This window comes from Cimex lectularius, unplaced genomic scaffold, assembly GCF_000648675.2.
Source record: "Cimex lectularius strain Harlan isolate CLEC.00 unplaced genomic scaffold, Clec_2.1 scaffold70, whole genome shotgun sequence".
Classification (NCBI taxonomy): domain Eukaryota; kingdom Metazoa; phylum Arthropoda; class Insecta; order Hemiptera; family Cimicidae; genus Cimex; species Cimex lectularius.
Window position 1 is genome coordinate 1,018,731 of NW_019392651.1, and position 26,281 is coordinate 1,045,011.

The 26,281-nt window shown below is 35.9% G+C and overlaps 2 protein-coding genes and 1 non-coding gene across 5 annotated transcripts in view; 2 read left to right on the forward strand and 1 right to left on the reverse strand.

Annotated features, from left to right (window-relative positions):
- The window catches only part of LOC106667682 (CUGBP Elav-like family member 1), a 661,474-nt gene that overhangs the window by 551,495 nt on the left and 83,698 nt on the right, over positions 1 to 26,281 (reverse strand). The window lies entirely within an intron of this gene.
- LOC106667667 overlaps positions 1 to 26,281 on the forward strand; it is a 99,845-nt gene that overhangs the window by 5,587 nt on the left and 67,977 nt on the right. The gene's annotated exons all lie outside the window — the stretch shown is intronic.
- Trnad-guc lies at positions 17,061 to 17,133 on the forward strand. The gene has a single exon. It is a non-coding gene; the product is annotated as a tRNA-Asp (tRNA).

The window sequence follows — 26,281 nt, forward strand, 5'->3', positions numbered from 1 at the left end:
AGTCGGGAGTGAGAAAATAACGACGGAACTGTCATTATCCACGGCCCAACGGGGGAGGCAACAATGGGCCCATTGTCAGCCAGTCCGGCCCTTGACAGAAATGTGCTTCTCACACAACCTCTTAAATACACCTACGGACCCCAAACCCCAGGAAAGCCTTTGTCCCTGGCTTCACTCTTCAAAACCCTCCTACAACACCGAAATAGAGAGTGTTATTATATTATTGTTATTATTATATTGTGTGTTTTATAGTGGGGAAAAATGGATTTGCAAATTTGAATTTGTGCTTTAGTTAATTTTGCTTCATGGTTTTGGTCGGATACAATACATTAAGCTTTAGTAACAAGTTAAATTCACTAGTTTCGTGGTCCGCTTGACCAATTAATATCTTAAACTTAATGAAGGTTTTCAGTTGAGATAAAAAAGTCAATGGCCCGAGCGGGATTCGAACCCCGAGCTATCTATCGTGACCTCGATCCATTCGGACACCAAAAAGGAGGGAAAAGTCAAAAGGTGTGGTTGAGATGGGAGGTTGTGTCCGAGTGGATCGAGGTCACGATAGCTCAAGTGGTAGAGCAGCGGCGTATCAAGCCGAAGATCGTGGGTTTGAATCCCGCTCGTGCCATTGACTTTTTTATCTCAACCAAAACCTTAATTATTTGAATATAGTGTTCTTTCCCTCACTTTAGGCAACATGAAAGATTACCTCGATATTGGTGTTGGGGTTTGGGTGACCGGTTCCAATTTTTTTGTAAGAGATTTGGGCGGTAAACCTTTCCCCGGCGGTTGCCGGAACTGTAGATTCAGAATGATCTTTGTTAATGAATTACAAAAAAAACAAAAAAATTGTTTGCGTTGGTTCACAAATAAAGTGGCTGGATTTCGCCCATATATTGCGTATATCCCTGGATTCGTAGTTGGTGGCATCGGAGACACTTGTGAACTCGGGATCGAATCAAACGTTTGGCGGATATAATCCAGAAGCGCTGTCGTATAATAGAGTGGAGCAATTGTGGGCCTGCATGCAGATTCACTTTATGGAAATGCTAGTCGACCATTTCCACAAAGTGGCCTCGGCGTGGTAGTAAGATTGGGTTGCGGGCGCTTTCCGACAAGGGTGCGTTTTTTAATCGACCGCCCACCCTGAGAACACCCAGGGAATCTTTGAAGAGGGCTAAATTTTTTAATTGCGAGAGTACAATGGTCGTAGAGAAGTTGTGGTTTTGCACTTCGATAATAATCGATTGTTCAGCGGATCGAATTTCAGAGACTGTTAAATACGGAACTGTTCTAGTTGCTGGCTTGTCCTTTGCCTTACAATTTCGTATGAATCGCAGACAAAATGCCAGGACTTGAAGTAATTTTGCGTAAGATGATAGTTTTTCGATTATCTCTAGTATGACAGACTTTTCCGTTCGCTTGGCCATGAAAACTTTCTCCATTTTAATATCCGGGAGATCTTCTACTTTGGAACAGCCTTCCCATATTGTTATTGGCCATGATTGTAGGGACAATTGTAGCCACTGCGGACCATTCCACCACATTTCCGCAGAGAGTAGTTTTCCTGGAAGACATCCCCGTGATGCTAGATCAGCAGCGTTACTCTCTGTCGGTACATGACACCAGGTATGGTTGTAAGGCAGATCCTGGAGGAGTGCAACGCGGTTTGCGACGAACGTTTGTAGGCGTTACACGGGTAAATGTATCCAAGATAATACCGTTGACGAGTCCGTTAATAAGAAGGTATGTCGCGTGGTGAACCGGGTTAGAAAAGGTTTTAACGCGTCCAAGGATCTCACGAGTAATAACGTGGCGCACAATTCTAATCTCGGAATACTCTGAACCTTTATAGGGGCTAATTTAGTTTTTGCGAAGATTAATGGGATCCGAATTCTCCCTGAGGACTCCTCAATCCGTAGATATATCACTGCGGCGTATCCTTCTCCAGAAGCATCAGCGAAGCCCACGATGTCGACAAATTGAGGTTCATTTGGGAATATACATCTTGGAATGGTTAGATGACTTAGTTTCGGTATTTCCTCAAAAAATGTAGCCCAATCTAATATGATTCTTTCCGGAATCATTTCATCCCAGTCGATGTTCATCTTCCACAACTGTTGAAGAATCGTTTTGGCCTTGAAGACGGTGGGAGCTAGATATCCCAGGGGGTCATAAATGCGGGTTATCGTAGCCATTACTCCGCGTTTTTTAAAAACGAGGGGACGGGTTTGGGTTTTATAGAACAAATAGTCACGAAAGGGATCTCACTGTAATCCCAGCATTTTGGTGACCTGATCTTCCAAATCGGATAACGAAACGGGACCTTGTCGTTCATCAGACACGGCCTGCAACAGAGAAGTGTGGTTGCTACTCCACTTCTTCAGCACGAATCCCCCTTTCTTTAACAGTTCAACTAGCTCGTTTTGGAGACTCAGGGCTTCGTCAAGAGAACGCACGCTAGTTAATATGTCATCAACATAAATATCATTCATCAGCACGTGGAATGCTTGAGGATATCTCCAACCTTCATCTAATATGAGCTGATGCAGTTTGCGTATAGCGAGAAAGGGAGAGCAATTCAGTCCGAATGTAATTCGGTTAAACCTGAAGTCCTGAATCGCATCGTTGATGTTAAAACGACACACGAAATGTTGGAAGGCGCGATCTTCCGGATGTAATATGATCTGCAGATACATCTGGCAGATGTCGGCTACCAGTGCAAATGGGTTCAGACGAAATGCTAGCATGACATCCTTTATATCGTTTTGAAGTTTTGGACCAGGACACATATAATCATTAAGAGATCCGGACGAGGTTGGAGCCGATTTGGTTTGCTGTATGGTTATACCTTAAGCAATTGTTGCAAGGTTTTATGAGTATATAGGTAGAACCGGACAGCGCCTTCCAAAAATTAAAATGTAATCCGGCAATTTTTGCTTAAAAATGTAACCGTAGAAGTTTCTTGGGGCGAGATCCTTCCTTCAGTCACCCATTTTTTGTACCTATTCAATCTTTCTTTTGGGATTGGCTCTATAATGGAGTTCATACTTAACAATCTTTTTCTCGCTTCAATTGAGGTACACGTCTTATATAATTCCTTTCTTCTTAATAGCAAAATCCGATATATATTTTCTTTCAGGTTTAATTAATTTGGTGTCTCCCTTGTATAGTAGCAATTTTTATTCTATTTCTACCTTAGCAATAGAACTGTTCAAGGGCGTATCCTAAAATAACTATTTGCCCAAAAGCACGGGATGGGCAGGAACCCAAATTTTTATTTTCACATTCGACAACAGCGAAGTGAGGGCCTTTATCATGTTCCCCAAAACGATTTTGGGCTAAACGATTCCTAATTTGTTGCTTTTTAATTAGCTTATCTTTCTTTATCATCACTGCATGGGTAAATGTTTCGCAAGTTGCTTTCGAGTCATCCTTTACCGTCTGAAGTTTGTATTTATTTTTTCTATCTACAGCAGTTTTCATAATGCCTTGAAAAATGGAAATTTTTAACGGAGCGTATGACACTTCCATGCTCGTAGTTTTGTCAGGAGGATCTGGTATCATCTAACCCAATTTAAGGTTATACCTACTTAATTTTAAATTTTAAGATATCAGTCAATAGCACATTTTGTAAATATAAATATAAATTAAAATGGCTTATTTTAAAAACAAAAGGAAAATTAAAATTATATTAGCTAGATCGATCTCTAATCCCCTGGAGCTCTTGAAAATACGTCTGCACTGTTCGAAGTCACAGTGAACACCGAACAAACGTCTTGAAATGATGACTGAAAAATTAAGATGGCTGAGACGACTGAGAGTAACGGAGGATTTTATATTACCTAGAAAATGTTTAATGTAATTAATATAATTACACGAAATTCCTTACAAATACAACGAAAATCCTCGTATATTAAAGTGGGTGTATCAGGTGGACTATCTCTTCGAGATGGCAGGTGTTGCTGCAGTAATAAATATCCATTATATTGAGACCCTCTCAACGTCAATCATCTCCATATGTGCGAGAGCGCCTTTACTTGAAGTTCAGCAGATTTTATAGCTCTACTGGGCTAGCAAACGGCGAGACGAAAACTCGGCGGTAACCATATAGTGAAATTATGTTTTGGCAGGCAACGTTTCTTGCTTTGCTGCGATCCGGGTTTTCTTTAAGGTTCATACACTCGTCGGACGAAGTGTACTACTTCCTACTACTAGTACTAGTGTCCTTTTCCTTTTTTGTTGCCTCGTACATTCTTTCCTCCGGGTAACTGATTTTTCTCAGGCTGTAGGAGATGTTGAGATGATGAGACAGGGAATGAGCGGAGCAAATTTTAACGAAATTATTAAAGTCATAACTTGCTTGTTCAAATTTTGGATAAACGGAAGCAAGAACAAGAAAGTAATAAGTGTTAAATTGTTTCGTTTCATTTTTATTTGAAGATTTTTTTGCAGAATCATTAAATAATAGTTAGTGAAGATTTTATGTCTAGTTGACGTTTATGTTACAATCGTATAAACTGATATATATGTACTGCTACTCTTGAAACCCCTGTTTCTACACAATAAATAATATTGGTTGATTGATACTCTAGATAAATTTGATTTTTTTATAAATTGCAAGTGCATCGGTCACTTTATTTATTGAATTTTAATTTACTATATTAAAATTAGAGTACATTTTTATTTAGAGTGAGCTTTTAAACCATACTAGTTTAAAAAAACACAAACATTTGTCCGCAAATCTCTTTAACACAGTAGGAATAATTCAGTGTTAAGAGAGCCCACGGACAACTTTTAGTAGAAGATATTTAAGTATTAATCAGTATTCCAGGTTCAAGGAGGGAATAATTCATGCTTCCCTGTTCCTACAAAAGCAGTTCAACTTTACAAAAGTCCCCATTGTTACGCTTTGAATGGTAGTGGTGTCACGGGGAGGGGCTGAATGTTTTTCCAACAACGAGGTGAAACCTTTGCAACACCGATGACGTCCTCATTTAGGATTATTTAAAAAAAAATGAACAAGAATTCTTCACAATATGGGAAGGAATTGCTTTCGATTGAGTAGCCGACGTTAATCAAGGATGCGAAAGGCAAGATTAATCCCAAATCATTGAGCGTGTTTATGTTAGTACGGCACACTAGTTTGATTCACTACTTGGATATTTTCAATACATTTTCCTTCCCTTTGACATTCACGGAAAATCAATTCAACTCACAGAAAAACGAAATTTATTATAATTTTCTATACATTTTCTATCTAACAGCATTTTTCCTTTAATTTTCAGAATATTTGGAGTTTGGATTGGGTTTTGAAACATTTTACCAATGCAACAGTACCCGCAGATGCGTCTCTAATAATATGAGAAATTTTTAAGCTGAGATCAAAAACATAAAACGGTCAACATTCACAGCGAGATTTAGAATACAGAAAAATTAATTAAGGTTTTTAGTTGAGATAAAAAGTCAGTGTCACGAGAGGGATTCGAACCCACGACCTTCGGCTAGATACGTTGCTACTCTACCACCTGAGCTATTGTGCCTTCGATCCACTCGGACGCTGTCTTCCCATCTCAACCCCACTTTTTGAATTATCCCTCCTTTTTGCCATTTTTCAAATGTCATGTAATCTATTTGATTCTGAACGACAAATGAAATGGCGACGAAGAGCTTTTGCGAAGATATACTTCATTTTAACTTATTAAATTCTCTAGTTTCCGAGATCCGCTTGACCAAGTAATATCTTTCAATTAATTGAGAATTTTATCTCAACTAAAAACCTTAATTAATTGAAAGATAGTAATTGGTCAAGCGGACCACGAAAACTAGTGAATTTAATCAGTTAATATGAAGCATATCTTCACTAAAGCTCTCCCGTGGCCATTTCATTTGTCGCCGAGAATCAAATTGATTTCACATTTGAAAAATGGCGAAAAAGAGGTAAAATTCGAAAGGTGAGGTTGAGATGGGAAGTTGGTGTCCGAGAGGATCGAAGTCACGGTAGCTCAAGTGGTAGAGTAGCGGCGTATCTAGCCGAAGGTCGTGGGTTCGAATCCCGCCCGTGACACTGACTTTTTATCTCAACTAAAAACCATAATTAATTGAAAGGTATTCATTGGTCAAGCTGATCACGAAAACTAGTTAATATAGAACAATAATTAACCGTTCCAATACCATAATTTTCAGTTCATTCTTAATTCAAATTAGATTAAAAGTTCGAGATATTCTATTTTATACAAACTGTAAATTAGTGTTAAAACACGATCTGAGATTGTTTAACAAGAAGATAAAAATACATTCAGTTTGTTCTTAATAACATTAGGAGAGAATTGGTGGTGCTCGATCTGCTACAATAAAATCTTATATACAATAAAATCGTAGGTTCCAAATTGTGTAAATACATATTCTCATTATCCTTTCATTTGCCTGCCAGGTTGGGGATACCATTAATGCGATGCTATTGAAAATGTCCAGTGAGAATGTTTTTTTTAAATTATTTAAGTTTCTCAGTAACATCCCGAATTACATTATTTTGGTTGAAGTCAAATGCCTTCGATTGATGTTTTTACTTTCTATCTACACTTTAGATTTGTATTGAGAGCTCTAAAACTTCATTCATCCATTATACTTAATTTACTTGCATCTGAAGTTTTTAAGAAGAAATTTTTTTTCAGGACTGGAATTGTTGGATAAACAAGGTTGGTAATGGCGCATTTTTAGGTTTTAGGTTTAGGAATGCGGCAAAAATGATTTGCGTCATAAACAGAAAATGGTAAATTTTTATCAAAGAAACAGAGAAGAAAACAGTAGGCCTTGCCTATTGTCATTTATAATATTTTTTATTATTATTGTTGTAATCGTTTATAATATTGTATATAAAAGTATCTATCTATCTCTTTATGGATCTAGGTGTTAATATTTTCTACCCGTTGTGTTTAGTTATTATTTAAAATTTCTTTAAAGATGGAAGAAGAAGAAGATATCTTTTTATCCATTTAGTCTCATCCCAGATCACTTTTCCATATATAATTATAATGTCAAAGACCAAAAATGTATATTTTCTTCCACGCTTGTAAAAAAAACTTTCGGGTGAATGGCAGAAATCATTTACAAACGTTATGACAAAATAATTGTATACAATTTACTATAAACTCTTACAAATAAATTAAAAACATTTCATTTTATGTTACACTGCTTGCAGTGCAAAGTACATAAATGTTTTATAAGCTAAATTAATCGCTGTGGAGAGTGCGTAGAAAGCGTGACTTGGATAAGTGTAAAGTGGAAGCATGTAAGTGAGACATCCATAATTGTTAACGCCTCTGGGGCTTAACTTGTTAAGTCAAGCCCATTGCACCCCCCTTCTTTGGAGGCGTTTAAAGAATTGGTCGTTTTGAGATAAATACCCCATAAAAAATAATTAAATTTTAACTTTACATTTGATTTTAAACATCCCCCCTTAACGATGGTGAACTTTCCAGTATAATTAAAACAAGTGCCTTTCTTTCTCAGTACTTTGTTTTCTGACGATAATTACCAAATTGTATGAAGAAAACACTGTTAGTTGAAATGTTAAGTTAAATTGTTAACTTTTTATGTAATTTAAAAAAGAATAATCTTAGGATTGATAATGAGAAAGAATGACTACCAAACATTAGCCCATAAAATAGATCGATGTCTTGTCTTTGCACTTCACTTCATCCTATTTTTGTACTTGTTAAATAAAAATAAGTTAGATAGTTGATAGTGGTTGTATGAATGTTTTATTGCTTATTTTCATAATTAATAAATTTGTTTAGTTTATGGTTAGTTATGGTTGTTAAGAATAGAATAATTTGAAACATTAAAAATAATATTTAGAATTTGACTGATAATTTTGGACTGAATAGACTTGAGACGTTGGCAATTGGAATCCGTGGTTGGGCCGCATATTTCAAAAACTTCAACTTTTTTTTCTAGTCAACTATTAAGTGAGTAAATTCCAAGTATGTCGTTTATCTATAAAACATCCAAGATAACGACCAATCTCAGCGGTAGTTAATGAAGTACTATTTTTGTTCACTGGGGGTCAGATGCTTTTACGAAAGGTAAAGTTTATGTGTAAGCTTTTAGATGTGCTTATTTTCATATTTCATTTTGTGCACCATGCCTCCAATTCTTTCAAGTTTGTTATATGTGTTACGTGTTTATGGAGGTGTCAAAATGACGTGTAAAAATCGCTAAAACACCAGCGTGGGTATGTGTTAACTAGTGTGGGAATATCTGCATGTACTGAAAAAAAGGAATGGGCTAAGAGTACTTCTCTGAAAAACACCTACCCTAATGTGGTGGTACATAGGATGAATAGTCATGAGTTACCTGGCGGACTTGGCAGTATCTTGTATGATTTCAATATGAGTTTACATTCTTGAAATTTTAGGATTTGAGAAATTACTGTAATAAAGTTGAGGTTTCACTTTTGTAAAGGTAGGTTCCTACTCGCAGGTTTAACTTGACATTGTTCATTTACTACGGACATCAACTTATCAAGCATTTAGATGTGACCAGGATAGCCGAGTGTTTAGAGCGTCGAACGTATTTTCCAGGGCAACAGTTCTGGTTTTTTCCGGCTGCACTTGGCTGGGACGATCTCGTTGTGTTAGATATATCGTGTACACCACCGCACCTTTATCCAGCTGTGTTCTTGGAATTTAAATTTGATGGGTTTCGACTCGCCTTCAATGCTGCACTGGTCTAAAGCCTGCGAGGGTTTGGCCTGCCCGGCATAACCATGGCTCGTCCGATTCGTGGTTATACGGTATCCCAGGCCCTGCAACATGTACTCGGCGGATCTGTGCGAGATCTGGTATGCGCTCGGGGAGATTCGAGACGATGAAGGCTGTGCTCACTGAGCGCGGAATCGGCAATTCAGGAAAGATTCTTGGCAGACCCTTTCGTTGTGCTCTACATAGAGATATATGCGGAGCTGGAGCGCCTCGGAAAAATGACGCTAGTCGACTAGGTACCAGGACAGGTCGGATTGGAAGCTAGGACGTCTTGTTCTCCAGCCCGAAGCACCCCGATTTCGCCCTGTGACGCTGGCCTAAGAGTAAAAAATTCTGTGAGAGAGCGTTATGAGGGTCATCGGCCCTTGCGAGTTCAGAGCACGACTGAACGATGACGTCTGAGATCGTGAAATGAAAGGAAAGAATCGTGCTAACTCAACTGAGGATTGGTGATCCCATTGGACACCCGGCCCTAATTTTGGGTCAATACCTACGACGTTGTCCGATTTGAAAATAAAGATCATAGCTGATTGACGTGTACCATGTCCTGGCCCCTTACAAAGAACGAGTAGGCATGAGCCCTAACATAATGATTGTGCATGCAGTTTCTTGACGAGGTGCTTCTTCACAAGTAGAAATATATATATATATATATATACTTTTAGTTTTTAGTATGTATATACATATATATAGTATATAAATATATTGGTGTTATTTGTGTATGTAGAGTTGTGTATATAATATCGAATTGGAAAATAATTACGAAATGTATTATAATGTGGTCCGACGCCTAGTTTGCACAACCAGCATTTGGAGTTTATGTTGTATACCTTCAAAGATCGTGATTATGTGCAAATTAAGCTTATGTACTACGTATCTTAAATTGTGTTGTTTTAGACCAATTTAATAAGTAGGCAGAAAAACAACTTAGTGAAGATTATCATTAATGAAAAACAAGAAAAAAAAAGACTTCAATTAATATGCCACAAAATGCAAACTTTGTAAAGTATAAACAGAACAATATATATTTTTCTAAATCATATATCCATACCAATCAACCCTCAAGATACCCTTAACTTTGCATTTTATTTTGAATGAACTGCCCTAACTTAATAAGACCAATTCTTTTTATATATAATTTTATGTTTTAATTATCAATTTTGCCAACTGCTTATATATGCACGTAAAATTATATATTAATTGGTACCTTCAGAATTGCTAAAATTATCTCAATACTTAAAATTTTCGTTCTGATTAAAAACAAGTGAATTCTTGAAAATCCATTCTGCTTCTAAGGAAACAATAGATAAAATAAAAAAAAATACTAGATTTATTCGCGTAATTATGAAATTATTTACAAGATTGAGAGTTCAAAAACAATTTTGTTAACATGCCATATATCTAAAAACCTATAGTATAAACGAAAAAAAGAAATATCACGATTTTAAAAATTTTGTACAAACATAATATCACTCACTCCCTTTAAAAAATATTTCTAATTACCTTCAATAATTTATGTTATACTCTACTTGTTTAAGATCTGTACATTTGAATGAATTTAGTTCTTTTATAAAGGCATACCTGGAAAAAGAATGTGATTAGACTCAAAGCTTTGACTTGACGGAAAGATCAAAAGGAGCCAGCCATTCGTTCAGAAGTGAGTCGTGGTGTTTATTAATTTTTCTTGTAAAAGTAACGCCCGAACCCTCAAAATATTGAAAAGAAAGCGAAAAAGTACATTTCAAAGGTGGCTAATTGGGCTCAAGCATTTTTAATAAAAGTTGTAAGAAAGGTCGAGAGCTCAAATAATCTGCTCTTTTGTGAGATCAGAAAAACCGTTGACAAGGAAATTACATCTGTTGAACTGGTGTTCGCGGAGGTGGGAGGGTAAAGAAAAGGGAGACTGAGGAAAGACAAAGGGAAAATGAATAAAAAAATTTCTCCCTGTGGTATGGGGTGGCCGTGTACAATTTGTATGGCCGGGTATTCTTTTTTCTTTTTTTGGCGGAAAAGGGGTTTGGCCTCCGTGTGTAATCAGGGCGTAAAACAGGTTGATTGTATAAAGGGGTGGCACGGGTTGGGACGAGGTTATTACATTATGAAGTGGCTGGGGCCAAGATCGGGAGCATATTGGGGTGGCGGCCTTCTGCATACACAAGGAGAAAGGGTCAATTACGGGGCAGAGGTTAAGCAAACCAAAACATAGAGGTATTGCTGGCTTAGTCTCTAGTGCACCCGAGATCTACGCTACCGCCTGAAGCCCTTTTTCAATTAAAATTTTATTCGAACTATTTTCATTAAAACAGTTATTTCATCATCATTCACTCAATCAATAGTCCTTGGATCTGACAATTTTCTATTATTTTCTATGCCTTTACTACTGCTAACCTCCTTCTTATACTTTTTTTAATGACACCGTTTTATGAAACAAATGTTGAGACAGTTCTGTAATAAGAGCAGAAAAATGACAGCCACCTTCTTTATTAACTTTAAATGTCAGCAGTTTGAATCAGACAAAAGCTTTATTTAAATTATCTAGGGCTTGCTAAGAGCATAATAAATTGATGTCGTCTTTGTTCACACTTGTAAATGTTATTCACACATAAAGACTTCTATAATAAAATAAAATCCAAACTAGTCTTTTCATATCAATTTATGTATATATGTATTTTTTGTAGACCATTCCGACATCTTAATGCTTTTTGTCATTTTAGAGCATTACTTTCTCTCCGGTCAACATTATTCATCATTTCATTATAGATGATTTACTGATTACTGATTTATATAATCCCAAATCTACATATGCATATACAATCATGCACGCGTGATATGCCTATCACTTCTTGCAGTCCACCGGCCAGCTTTTCTGATTTACAATAAATCACTGACAAGTGTCGAGAATAACCGGCGGTCTCTTCGAAACTCAGGTGGAGCCAGACCAGCTCTCAGCACAAGTGGCCGACGGCTTTGTCTAAACCCACCGGAGACTGCACGAAGACCCAGATAGTAGACCCCTTCGAGCTTGTGCATTTTTCAGGCTGAAGAAAAGGCTTTGGAACCATAAAACAAGGTGGAGGACAGCACGGAGTCAAACACTTTTAGGATGGTCTCCTTGTCCGCTCACAACCTGAAGTGACCGACGAAATTTCAAAGTGGTATAACTTGTCTTCCTTTCACTTCGCAAGAATGAATGTGCGGTAGCCGACATAACTTTTAACTAAACGTGAGGGCGAGGAATCTCGCCGTACGTACGTACATAATCGCGGTGTCACTCACACAGAGCTGCAAAAGTGAACGCACACGTTTTTCGACTCAGAGAAGGCGAATCCGGTTTCCTCGACTCTTTGAGCCACAACATTTGTCTCTCACCGAACATCACCCACTTCATCACAGCCAAGTCTTCCCGAAAAAATGAAAAAGAGGTGTCGTCGACGTACAGCAATAATATGATCGATCAGGAGTCACAGTTTCGATGCCGTTCAGTGCTATCGAGAAAAATGTAACTGAATAAGGAAATAAATTAGTATAATGAACAAATGTAACTGACTTCTCTAAATCCCAAACCGAGAGACCTACTCGTGGTCCAACCTGTACGCAAAAATTGCGGATATCATCTCGTTATAGAGAGTTTAGCCAACAGGTAGTGCAAAAAGGCCAAATTAGGGAACTCTGTGTGATCAGAAACTTAAAATGACCTGGAACAGAGAAAAAGACTTGACGGTGTCCCCCGACCAATTAGCCGATTGCTGAAAATGTAAAGGTCAAAAATCACCTTCAGTTCAAACAATTAATATGTAGGATCTATACGTGCGGCCAGTGTGTAAAGTGATTAATTTCACGCGTGAGTATGAAAAAGGTTTTTGTTAATTTCAACTTATTTATAAGTATAGAATAATAAACATCTTAGTTAAGTGTATATAAAAATTAGAGATAAGGCGACAATCAGTAACTTCGTCAAACTTTTGAGAAATGATATTTTAAACTTATTTCTAATGATTTGCAAGGTTTACAAACATATACAAACAATACGTATTAAAATACACTCAAAGACAAAAACCGAATTCAGGATGTATTGTACTGTTTATTTAAAACTATATGTATTTTTATCGTTATATTATTTATTTACAAAATACATAGGTATTTTAAATTAAACCAAATCAAACGAGATCAGAAAGTCATGAGTTTTAATAAAAACCAATTTGATTACGATGATCACCAAAACTTCAAGAAATCGTTTAGTGATAGATTTAAATTTACTAACAATTTGTTACATAGTTTTGCTCTTAATGCATTTTTAATTCTTTTTTTCATCACTACATGAGAATTGGTGATATGAATTACGGTCGAATGTAAATCCTGCTTTAGAGATGTAAGATTCCCGTGATCTTCGGCGAGGTGGCCGGGATGTCCTGCTTATATGCAAAGGTTGTTCGATGTTCCTACATAATTAAGGGGTGTCATTCCTTCGTTCTAAATAGAGAGAGTAGGAATGCATCATGGAGGGATATTGATCACTCCGTTACCCTACTTAAAGAACGGATCGTAAATAGGAAATAATATTTTTAAGAATGAGTGAGAATGAAAAGGAGTGTCTTTCGACCAGTACTGGTTAAGGGAGAAAAAAAAGTTAATTTTATCAAAATTAGGCAAAAGTCATAGAGCCAATGCAAAAAGAAATTATAAAATATAAGAGAGACTGATCTGGTTTAATTCAAGATAATAACAAATGTGTGGTGATTAGAGACCGTTAATCGATAATTATTCAGAAATCGTGAGATGCGATCTGGTGTGATGTAGGTTTCAGAAAAACATTTTCTTTATCATGCCAACGTTTCGATCTTTATTGAGATCATCTTCAGGGCTCAAAGTGTTTGTCTTCTGTGTAATTATGCCATTCTTGCGTGTCGTGTTGAGAGTGCCCAAGTGTGAATGGCACAATTACCCAGAAGACAAACAATTTGAGCCCTGAAGATGATCTCAATAAAGATCGAAACGATTGCAAGATAAAGAAAATGTTTTTCTGAAACCTACATCACACCAGACCGCATCTCACGATTTCTGAATAATAATAATTAAATGTTCAAGACCAGTCAGCGTGCGCGACTGTAAGGTTCTCGTATCATGCAAGAGAAATAGTACAAACAAGGTAAAACAGAAATAATATAAAATAAGGTAATTAATAACATAATGTAATTAGACAAAATAGTAAACGTACACCTCTCATGAAAATTGGTACCGGAGCGGGCGGGACAGCTAAGACTCGGTGAACTCGTTTTCAGATCGTCAGGAAGAGACGGCCGTGTAAAGCCAAAAGCCTAGCCACTTGGTTATAGTCTACATTTCAAAACTGCATATTTTTGGGGTTGAAATGACCTAGCTGTGGGACTAGGCGGCGAGCCAAATAAGGCTGAACCAGGTCCGCAAAGAAGACCCAAAAGACGATTTTCTAGGCTTGCATGTGCAAGCATAAGCTCAATGCTGTATACGGTATAAATCGTCTGTCACGAACTTCAGGGGACCATAAAATTTTGTACGTTATAAGCGGTATTGATTATATGCTATATCGCTTGTAGTGAACAGTTTGTTATACTTGAACATTTCATCCAAAAGTCATGTACGTTTATAGCAGTGCAGTTTTCATTATATAAGTAATTATATAATTAGTAATTATATAACTTATCCAAGTTTATGACGAAGTACAAAATACTAACCTGCTAAAGTAATTTATTCACTTATTATTTCAAAACATTGCACATATATGTACAAACGTGAATGGACTTATTTCACTATCACTGTAGTATGTAGTCTATTACCTATTTTGGCCAGTATTTTTAATTTTATGACACTTATTAAATTATTTGCTTGTTTTGGAGCAAAACGTCACCATTTTACTTGCAAGACTTCTCGCACAATCTCCCGATTCGATCCGAGAAATCTCCCCAGAAGTGACTTAGATCGTGATTTTTATTTATTCATTTTTTTATATTCGGAGGTTTTTTAAAGGCATTTAAGTTAAAAAACGGAGGAGAATCTTTCCTAGAATCAATAGGCGGTTGGGGTTAATTTTGCGTGCTGTCCGCTAAAACCGATTGCTCGTCATAATTAATCGGTTCTCTATTTTTTCCTTACGACATTTCACGAGACCGGAGATTTTAACGACGTTATAACCCGTCGTTCCTTATAACCGGTGCCGTTCTAAATAATTTCTACTGTATATGTATATGGGCGTAAGTGCTGTTTTTGAATAAAATAATTCTGACTTATTATGCGTCCAGTTGAATTTCTACGTAAGTTACGCTGTGTTCTGGGATTTTAAAGAACTGAAGAAAAAATTTATCTTACCCCAAAAATGTAATTTTGTTGAGAAAACAGTGTTTGTTAAAAATAATGCCCCCAATAGAATTGTATCTATCCATCAAGTGTGAGTAGAGTTTAAGCGACATTTATTGCATGCACCTACATTACATATTGCACATCAAAATAATAAATATTATAAGCATAATATACATATATTGTAGCTAGTATTTATCTAATAGGTACTAGATAAACAGTGAGGTAGATTGGATAAAACTAGTGTCTACTTCTTCAATAATCCTTAAAAATCGTTTAATCTATTTTACACAAACGAATTGCGTTAATCCTTTTCTGCAACAAGAATCATTTCCGAGGTATTAGACACCATTATTTGTAACTTCATTATATGGTTTTTCAAAAAGACTCATTAGCAATATGTTGTAGCAGGGTTTCCCAAACTTTTTAGCCAGCAGACCCCTGTCACAGAACAAAATCCAGGGCGGACCCCTCACATTCAAATATATTCAGTTAGAAACTTATAGTGTATGTAAAGTTTTATAAATTAGCCAGTCGATTCCTAATTAGATGATGAAGGAGAATGTCACTTTGAAAACAAACATTAGATTTACATACTTAACTTTATTTACAAAATCCGGAACATAATAATCATATTGAACAGAACATAGGTATGTAAAATGAGTCAAATTCAAAAAAAAGTCGAACAGTAATGATTAATGAATTATTGGGAAGAGTGATGTTGTTTTAGCCTGCACAATTTTGATATATGGTTTAATTTTTGATTGCTGGAGACGGATGCGGGTTCAGCATCTAAACAGCTTCGGTATTTAATTATGGTGGCTGTTGGTAGAAAAATCGGATTCATTAGGTAAGTTTGGACAAATGGAAGAACACATTTCGTTTTTTCAACGTGCGTTGAACTGTTTTGTTTTCCAGTCAGAGTCAAAAATGGGGGTAAGTATCGGACTCGAAAGTAGATTTCAAGGTGGAGTCTGAAGTAATGTCTATCAAACATTCGTATTCACTTAAAGATATACTGGTTGGCTTTGTCTAAATTGAAAACGGTTTGACGACCCATTCATGGTTCAGCAGCATGGCATCTGAGCTGCTGGGAAGCAGTGCTCAAAGGCCACCTTTCAACTTCGAAGTTGTTTACATATCTCATCTATAAACGCGCCGTATGCAAGCATCAGTTTCTTTTCTTTAAAAAATAAATCATTTAACACAAGAAAATACTTCACCTCTTTCTTCTCAACTGATTCAACCCGAAACTAAATTTTTCTTTTGAAGGAGTGAACTTGTCATTAGCAACGAAAGTTAAGTTACTCTTCCTCCTTGCCTTTAAAGATTCATCGCATTCATTTTAATGAAAATGTCTGATAAATACGACTTACGTATACATTACCATTATTCATCATTGAAAACTTTGGCCAATTTGACATTTTGGTCAAAGGAGAAATAAGACTTCAGAACTTCTGTATGGTGAAACAAAAAATGATGAAGGCTTCCATATCGTAATCATCATAGTATTGTGAAAAGACTTGACTTCAATGGCCGTGATTTGATATAACTAATAATTACAACAGACACATCCAAAACTTTCTTAAAAGAGTCTGGAATTTATTTTGTAGCTAAAGCCGGGAACACACTTACCCGATGCTACGCCATGCGACGCTACCCGATGCCTTGCCACGTTTTGGTAGGATGTGCTCATCTGCTCGACGCAAGCACACGTCGCGTACAGTCCACAGCGTTTATCACAATCGCAACACATCTTTTGTTCTTAATGCACTATTTTGAGCAAAACCTTGTAATAAATTGTTAGTTAAATTTTATGATCACAACCATCTAATAAATTGTTTGTTAAGCATAATTGTTTTAAATAAATTCACCAATTTCGTGGACCGCTTGACTAATTAATGTAATAATTAAAAATGGCAAAAAGGAGGGAAAATTCAAAAGGTGGGGTTGAGATGGGAAGTTAGTGTCACGATAGCTCAGGTGGTAGAGCAGCGGTCTGTCTAGCCGAAGATCGTGGGTTCGAATCCCGCTCGTGCCATTGACTTTTTTATCTCAACTAAAAACCTTAATTAATTGTAATGTTTTAAATAAAGTTACTCCTAACCATCATAATGTTTATAAAAATGTTTGTAAAAACTTGTGAATTTTGATCTCGTTTAATTTGGTTTACATTAAAATAACATGTTGTAATTAATATAACGACAAAATTACATGTACTTAGTTTGAAATAAACTTCAAAAAATATGAGTGTCCTGTTCTGATGCTACCCGACGAAATGTTGTAATTTTATGAGGAAAACTATGAAATAAATTGTTAATTAAATTTTATGAGCAAAACCGTGTAATAAATTGTTCCAATTTTAGTATATGTACCGCCGAAGGGAGTATAATAAATTGTTAGTTAAATTCATTATATCAAAAAATCGTATTCCGGTGTTTTGATTAATTTTCTATCAAACCATTAAAATAAATTTTTTAAATAATAACTAATTAATTTTTAATCACAGTTAATTTGGTTTATATTAAAATAAATATGTTGTAATTAATATAACGACAATAATACATGTAGTTTGAATAAAAATATGAGTGTCCGGTTCTTTTGTCTTCGACTATACTCGATGCGACCCGACTAAAATCTGGACAGTGGAGATCGCCGAGCGTCGGGTAGGTTAGCGTGGCATAGCATCGGGTAGATGGTGCACGGGGGTAATACAACCTTATGGACAATCGGAGTTTGGATTTAAATCGGGTAGCATCGGGTAGCGTCGCATGGCGTAGCATCGGGTAAATGTGTTCCCGGCTTATAGCATATCTGTAGAGAACACAATGACTGCTGCTGCAAAATAAAAATACTTTCGTTTTCTCTACTCATTAAAATTAGCTTTTTAATTTTATTTATCTACGTTTATATTTGTAATTATTAATTTTTCTCGAAATTCGCCGCGGATTCCCTAGTCAGGGTACCTTTTGTGAAGCTCCTTGTTATAGGATATGCATCGTACATGAGAACATGTATTGTCATTTTAATTCAATTATGATTTTTCAACACTAATCACTTGAGTAACGTGGATTCCCTCCTTTTAAGACTATTATCGTTGCTGGATCCTTCTTAACGAGGTCCCACAGGGCACGCTGGGCCGACGGGGAATTTGATCAAAGTTCGAAGGGCGAGAGCAATTAGTAGATGGACTGGACTGTTTTCCCTCTTTCACCACGCCCGCCCCCGCCCATCGGCTCTCTGCCCCGAGCCGTATTGATGAATCTGGGCCGGCCTCTTCATCAGACTAAGTACACCGGCGGTAATCCATCAAAGGCCGGCCTGCCTTCCCAAAACCGCTAATAATATTATACGTCGTGACCAATCACGAGTTTGAAACCTCGGCCGATTACTGTCAAATCCCTGTTCAATCATGTTCGCGTCGGAAGGGGCGTATTGATCAAAAACTGCTATCCGATTTCGTTATGCAACAAATGTGCGGGAGGGAGATGATGCGGATTCAACTGTGAATCTATTGAAATCGTTCAATCACTTGAATACTCAGAAGATCAAATTCATTTCTTTACATTCTATTTTTTATAGTGCATCACAAGATTTGTTATACAGGGTGACTGGCGATAAGTGTCGAAAATTTCAGGTGTGTGTACTCACCATATGCAACAAAACACCTCTTATAAACTCCTGACCAAATCTCAGCTGTAAAAAAGTAATTTCAGGTTTTCGTTTTTTTCGACTTAAGGCCACTAAATTGCTTATATATTTCAGAATTATTGAATGTAGGAAAATCTGAGAGAGGTAAACGTTTTAAATTTAAGGTTCTTTCTGGTGACACAAACCAGCTTTTTTTTAGTCAGTAATCTTAACTTCATAAGTTGAATCATAATCATAAATAAATAAATAAATTATTTGGTAAATAGATTAATCATGGTAAAACCACGATACGTTAAACAATAATTGTAGTCTTAAAAATAATACTGCTCGATAAAACATTAAGTAATTAAAGTTATGGTTATTTTATTTTTGTTTGAAATATTTTAGTAATACTAATTAATCTTTCTAAAAATCGTATAGCTGGCAAAGAAAAATTAGTGAAACTTCTATTGAAATGTTGGACCAGTGTGTGTGAAAAGAAAAGAAAACCACCACAGACAATTACCAGAAGACAGTTCATATAGTTCATTGCTAACATTGTGTTTTCTTTTTTTCTTGAATAAAACATTTATAACAATATCGATCAACGATAGAGATAAATGGATAGATAGAGAAGGAGAGAAAGTGTGTGAGTGAGTGAGTGAGTATGGTGAGTGAGAGAGTGAGTGAGAGAGAGAGAGAGTGAGAGAAAAAATTCAAATAGATTGAGTTAGAGATATATAGAGAGATGGTGAGTAAGAGCGTGTGTGAAAAAAAAAGAGAGGGAGAGAGAAGAGACAGATATATACAGTTACAGATAGAGGGAGAGAGAGAGAGAGAGTGAGAAAATAATATATATATATATATATATATATATTTACATATGACGGAACTTCTACACTTTGACGGTGTCGTACAATTGGCTCTAGTCCTTTGGTTTTCAGTCTTATTGGTGTATTCTGCTCTCTTTGTTTTTTGTATTACATATAATATTTTGTTACTATTACATTTTATATTCCTCTGATTCTGTTTCTTCTCCCATTGTCAAGCCACTCTCTCTCTCTCTTTCTCTCTCTCTCTCTCTCTCTCTCTCTCTCTCTCTCTCTCTCTCTTCTCTCTCTTTCTCTCCCTTCCTGTAATGCATATATATATATATATATTTAAATACCCTTCCGATCCTCATTTAGGTTAGTTATATATCGGAGTATGTGTAAAGGGTGTTAGAGGTCAAGTACTCTACTACCCTAATTGCGTGAATGGTATGTGAGCAAGAAGAGAAGAGAGAGAGAGAGAGAGAGAGAGAGAGAGAGAGAGGGAGAGGGAGAGGGAGAGGGAGAGTACTTATGTTTAAATATGGCACGCCTTGGGGCTAAAATGACTTATTGTTGACCCTGGGCCTAAATTCGGTGGCGGGACGAAGATAATTAAAAAATGTTTTGACAAATATATGGATATTTTACACAAAGGTGAGAGAGAAAGAAAGAAAAGGAACGGTTGAGTGCGTGTGAGAAAGTGTGAGAGGTTGAGGGAGTTCTTGGAAAGGTAAATAGGATATAATTTGTACTATTAATGGTGGTATATTGTTCTAATCTAAAAGTATCCCTTTATTACGTGAATTACATTTATTTTGTATCTTAGCATTAGAGTCAGTTACTATAATTACAAATTGAAAACGATGCGTTGCGGTCTAAACTGTTTTGCAGAAGGAAAATGTACACCACCCTCAGAGTCACAAGAAATATCTATAATATAAATTCTACGAAGAAAAATTTATGACAAATAATACGATTATCAGATACCTGGTATTCTGTTATTCGTAAAAAAGTTGATGATATTCGTTAATGTGGTTATAGTTGGGTGACTGTTGGCAAGTTGGTAGCCAAAAATGGTCGAAACTAACATCAAATCGCCACATAGAAACGAGATACCATGAGTAATAAGAGATCATTGATCAATTGAAGAAAAACATTTGGCATTGAGCGCTGTCAGGCTCCTACTGGCCGAGTGCACAGAAATCACATATGCATGACAATCCTGGTCTGGTTTGATAATTATCGAAGATGAATAATGAAAAACATTTCTATTAACAATGTTGAGACACACTAGTAGTAATTTAATTGACCGAGTTTTGTTCAAAAAAAGGAGAAAAACAACGTCGATTCACAACTTTGCGTGAATCTAGACGATTTGTATTCATAGGTTTTGAGCAGGTTGTTGTTTTCAACGGTGGTGTAGTTGAAGGGAAAGTTTTCAATAACGGGCTGTGTTCACAGTCTGTTGGGCTCAGAGATGTGATCCTCCTGACATGATTGTCAGCCTGGGACTTAGTATAAGAGGCATAGCGAAAAGACACTTATTTTACTCAAAGTGTTTTTCTCATCCGGTGTTAATCATAATGTCTAATGTTTTTGGTGCTGTCTAAATGATAGAAAAATATTGTTCAGGTAATGAACATTATATAAAGTGTAGTTAAATATTATGTTCATGGTACAACTTCAATTAATTAAAAAGCCGGCTATAGAAACTTCTTTCAACAAAAAAAGATTAGAAATTCGTTTTTAGTTATTGTTAACTTTATCACTTATCTATTTTGGTGCATTCGTACAGTTCAATAACATATGTATGTCTTTTTCACACAAACAAAGTTATGATTAAATTATTGCAAGCTCGTTGAATTGATAAATAATTCTATTGCATACTAACGTTGGCGTTATAAAATATAGAAACTAAAGTATAGTACAAAAAAGTCTTGAGAGAAAAATAGTAGAGTTGCAAAACTACTTTACTTTACTTTTATCTTTATCGACTTATTCCTTGATAGTCCAGAAATGTTTATAGGTAGGGTGTTTTCCAATTACAATATTTGCACTCTATTCCAAAGATTGTGAAAAGTATAGAAATTTTACTTTTAAAAATGTACACTCAACCAATTCGGATTCAGATCCTTACAATCCTGTTCATATCAATTCTACAGGGTTGTTGATGAAATATTAGGCACATACAAAGAGAAGAAAATTTGTCTAGGGCTGTTCATAGGCTGAAAAGTCCTTCGACTGAGTGTGGCAAGTTATTATTAATAAAACTGAACCGTCACTTTGTTGCCTACCTGGACCGCATAGTACAAACTCAGTCTTTCGGAATTAAATCGGGAGAAGAAATGATAAATTGAAGATTAATCTTTTAAAAAGGTTAAATCGGGAGGACCTCACGGCAGTGCAATGGGGCGTTTTCTCTACCTTCTCTTTTCAAGCGAACAGAGTCAGCAATTGATATTGAAGATAGAGAGTACAAGAGAACCCAACGGAGCCAGAAGTAGTTCACTTCATGTGCCGTAGCCTCGTTTCAAATGAAGTAACTTTTCTGCAGGAAGAACCGTAACATCTACAATATCGGTGCAATACGTAAGGCTACACTTGGATCAAAAACTAAAAAGGAAACTGTATACATTGTCACTCGGACTCGGCATCGAATGTACGCACGGAAACATCTCGCCAGTAAAACACGTCAAGAGACTCATTTAAATAATGATCATAAGGCCTATCTAGAAATACGATTGCATCGTATGGTCATCGGTATCTGATTCACTATTTAAAAAGGTGCAAACCATTCAGAACCATATCCTTTTTGCAAATGCTCCTTGGTATGATCGAAACCAAACTATCCACGAAGAGTTGGATATCCCTAACGTTAACACGGTGATGAAGAACATCTACAATCGACACAACCAAGCCATCATGGCACACCCCTACCAACTGATGTAAGAAAACTCCCTGAGCCAACCAACTCCAAGATCATAACACACACACAAAAAATTACAATAATTGTCATAATTTATAGACGTTTGACAGCAATCAGTCAGCCCTTGCACAACTGTCTTACCGATAGTTTACTTTTTGTGTTTATCAGTCCGCCAACTACTAATTATTTTTACACACAGATCCAATATATTCAATTGTAAAGCAAGAAACACACTTACCCGATGCTACGCCATGCGACGCTACCCGATTTTACCCGACGCCAATCCAAACTCCGATTTTCCATAAGGTAGCATTACCCCAGTGCACATCTACCCGATGCTATGCCACGCTAACCTACCCGACGCTCAACGATCCCCACTGTCCAGATTTTCATCGGGTCGCATCGAGTACAGTCGAAGACAAAAGAACCGGACACTCATATTTTTATTGAAACTACATGTATTATTGTCGTTATATTAATTACAACATACTTATTTTAATATAAACCAAATTAACTGTGATTAAAAATTAATTAGTTTTTATTTAAAAAATTAATTTTAATGGTTTAGTAGAAAATTAATCAAAACATCAAAATACGATTTTTTGATATAATAAATTTAACTAACAATTTATTGTACTCGCTTCGGCGGTACATATACTAAAACTGGAACAATTTATTACACGGTTTTGCTCATAAAATGTAATTAATATTTTATTTCACAATTTTGCTCGTACAATTACACCATTTTCGTCGTGTAGCATCAGGACAGGATACTCATATTTTTTGTAGTTTATTTCAAACTAAGTACATGTAATTTTGTCGTTATATTAATTACAACATGTTATTTTAATGTAAACCAAATTAAACGAGATCAAAAATTCACAAGTTTTTATAAACATTGTTTAATTATGATGGTTAGGAGTAACTTTATTTAAAACAATTAAGTTTAACAAAAATTTATTATATGGTTGTGCTCATAAAATTGGACTAACAATTTATTACAAGGTTTTGCTCAAAATAGTCCATTAAGAATAAAAGATGCTTGTGATAGTGATTATTGTGATAAACGCTGTGGACTGTACGCGACGTGTGCTTGCGTCGGGCAGATGTGCACATCGTACTAAAACGTGGCAAGGCTGGCGTACCATCGGGCAAGTGTGTTCCTGGCTTAAAGCTTGTTAGAAAGTAAACCGTCTTTACTTGTTTCTTGGTTGAAAAAGTAGCTTCTCGCTTTTCCATGTTTCACCATAGTGAAATTGATTCTCAGAGATTCTTTTTGATTTTGACCAACCATTCGGCCCAACGACCCGGCCTTTTGCATATGAAAACCCTTTTATAAAAAAAAAGATATAAAGGTAAAACAAATATGTGTTTGGTATTAAGGTGCTCCACTCGAGTGTTACCCCCGGGTATGTGCGAAACACTTACCCGTTCTCACTTACCCTTGTTTGTTCTGGGTACATTTTCTGCCACTTTTGTATTATTTTTAATCTACTTTCAATTCATACTGTTATTTTATGTAAATGAACAAATGCACGTGTCTTACATTAGATATTTGTCATCGACTATTTAAAACTAAAAGTTCTCTATTGGAGCAAATTCATTGGTAAATAGTATAAAGCAGGAGATGTAAAATAATTGATTATCACCATTCTTCTTTAACTTAATTTATTGTTCATTACAGACCTTTGTTTTCTTTTCAAGGAGAGTAAGTATATTTTAAAAAATAGGTAAAAAAGGACTTTAGTTTTATATTTACGTGATGATCACATTGAAACCGTCATAAACTTAAATTGTGATCATTATTGGATGCGGAAGCCTTGTTACAGTTTGCTTATAAAATGGATTGTTAATGGAATATATTATTAATTCATTCCACAGTTACAAGCATGCAAATAATATCTTATCTCCACCTTCTATATTCTTCGCGAATCATTACCAGCAAACTACGGAGTAACATAAACGAAAGTTTTATGAAATTAAAAAAATATCACGTGTGAAATCCAATCTAAAATAATTTCTAGGAGAGTGCGTGACGTGGCTGTAAAGTCCTGAACCATTGGGAATTTTCTTTGGTAACTTGATGACCTCAGGGTGTTAACAATAAAATTGCTTTAAAATACAATCCGATAAGAAGCCTTAATTTTGAAATACATTTCGAATGTATATTTGTATTTAAGTAAGCACACAAATTCATTAACAAATCACGCTTAATTCAGTACTGTACATGCAATGATAGTTAATTATACCAACCGAACCTATAAAATAAAAAGATACCAGCAATATACTGATTTTTCAATTTTCACAGAAATATAAAGTTAACAGGAATAAAAGTAAATCACAGAAAGTGAAGATTTTAAATGTCAAAAGTAGGGATGATGAATAAATTAGGATGATCGGAAATGACCAACAAGAAAAGTCAAGCTCCCAATTTCATAGAGAAATCTCACAATTTGATATGACTTGTTAATAATATGATTTTTTAGAACACTTTAAATACTTTAAAAAAACATTTGATACACAAGAATCCAAGGCTTTAATTATTCACCAACTCAATAATAAATAAACAAAATATTTAAAAAAGAAGGAAAAGTTGGTGGGTGGGAAATAAATTATCTTTTCTAAAGTAGGCGTTTATTTTGTCAGGTGCATTCGGTCTAATATAGACTATTTTCAGTTACTTTTTGTAAAACAAAGTAGTTTGACTGTTTGTTACATAGTTATAACTTTAAAAGTGGATATCTCGACGATTATGGACGTGGCGAGTAGTCTGTTAAGAACTTACTTTATTTTTAAAAAGTCACTGAAGATTGTCTGTATTGACCGAAACCGAAACAACATAACCTATTTTGGAAAAGTCAATTTATTTCCTAACCATCAACTTATTATGGAGTTTCATAAAATTAGGATGGACGCTATGAAAAAATTAAAAGATGAAAAGAGAAAGTCGCATTGGTACGTAGAATATTAAAGCAAAAATAATACATTAACAGTTCAAATACCTCTAACTTTTAAATTATCAAAAGAAGCTAGATAAATGTGCGAGGGGTGAAAAACCGTCAAGAGAAGAAGAGTGCCCAATCCCAGGCCCTGACCAGATATCTCGAAAGTTTTTGAAAAGGTCGACGCCTCTGGAGAACCCTTCAATCATAACTAAAGCCCTTCATTCTCCCCTCCCTTCATCCGGCAAGATAGTGAAAGATTAACCTGTGGGTCATGGTTTCAAAAGCTCTTCTTTCCATGAAGTCCCAGCAAACGAGAATGAAAAAATACATTTTAACTGTCAGTTGACTGTAGCTATTATTTCTCCTTAATTTTCAATAGATATTTTCTCTCGCTTTGTTGCGAATCGACCTGAGAATAGTTCCTGTCAAAAATACCCAAAGTCATATTTCAACGTTGGTATTGGCAAGAGGATCGAATTGAAACATCTGTCGCATCCCGCACATGCGCGAATATTGTTTTCCTGATTGTTTTCTACCCTTTACGCGCACAACCCCATTTGCACCTTATAATTTTAAACAAATCCCGACCGCTTGGTTAACCCTAAGATTTAAATTACAAAAATTATAAAGGAGTGAAAGAAATAAAAGGAAAAAAGGTCAAGCCGAAATCGTGAAATATTGAAATGAAGTGGTGGCGTGCTGAATTTCAACTCCAATTTTTGCCTCAATTTAAAGTACTTTGCTACGGACGTGACAGCAGAGGTTAGTCTTTAGTCTCGTAAATTGTGCTCCAGCTATTCCTCCCATACTTCGCCGCCACGTAATTGCAGGATGTAATCCACTTGTAAATCCGGCATACAAAATTTAACTGGCGAG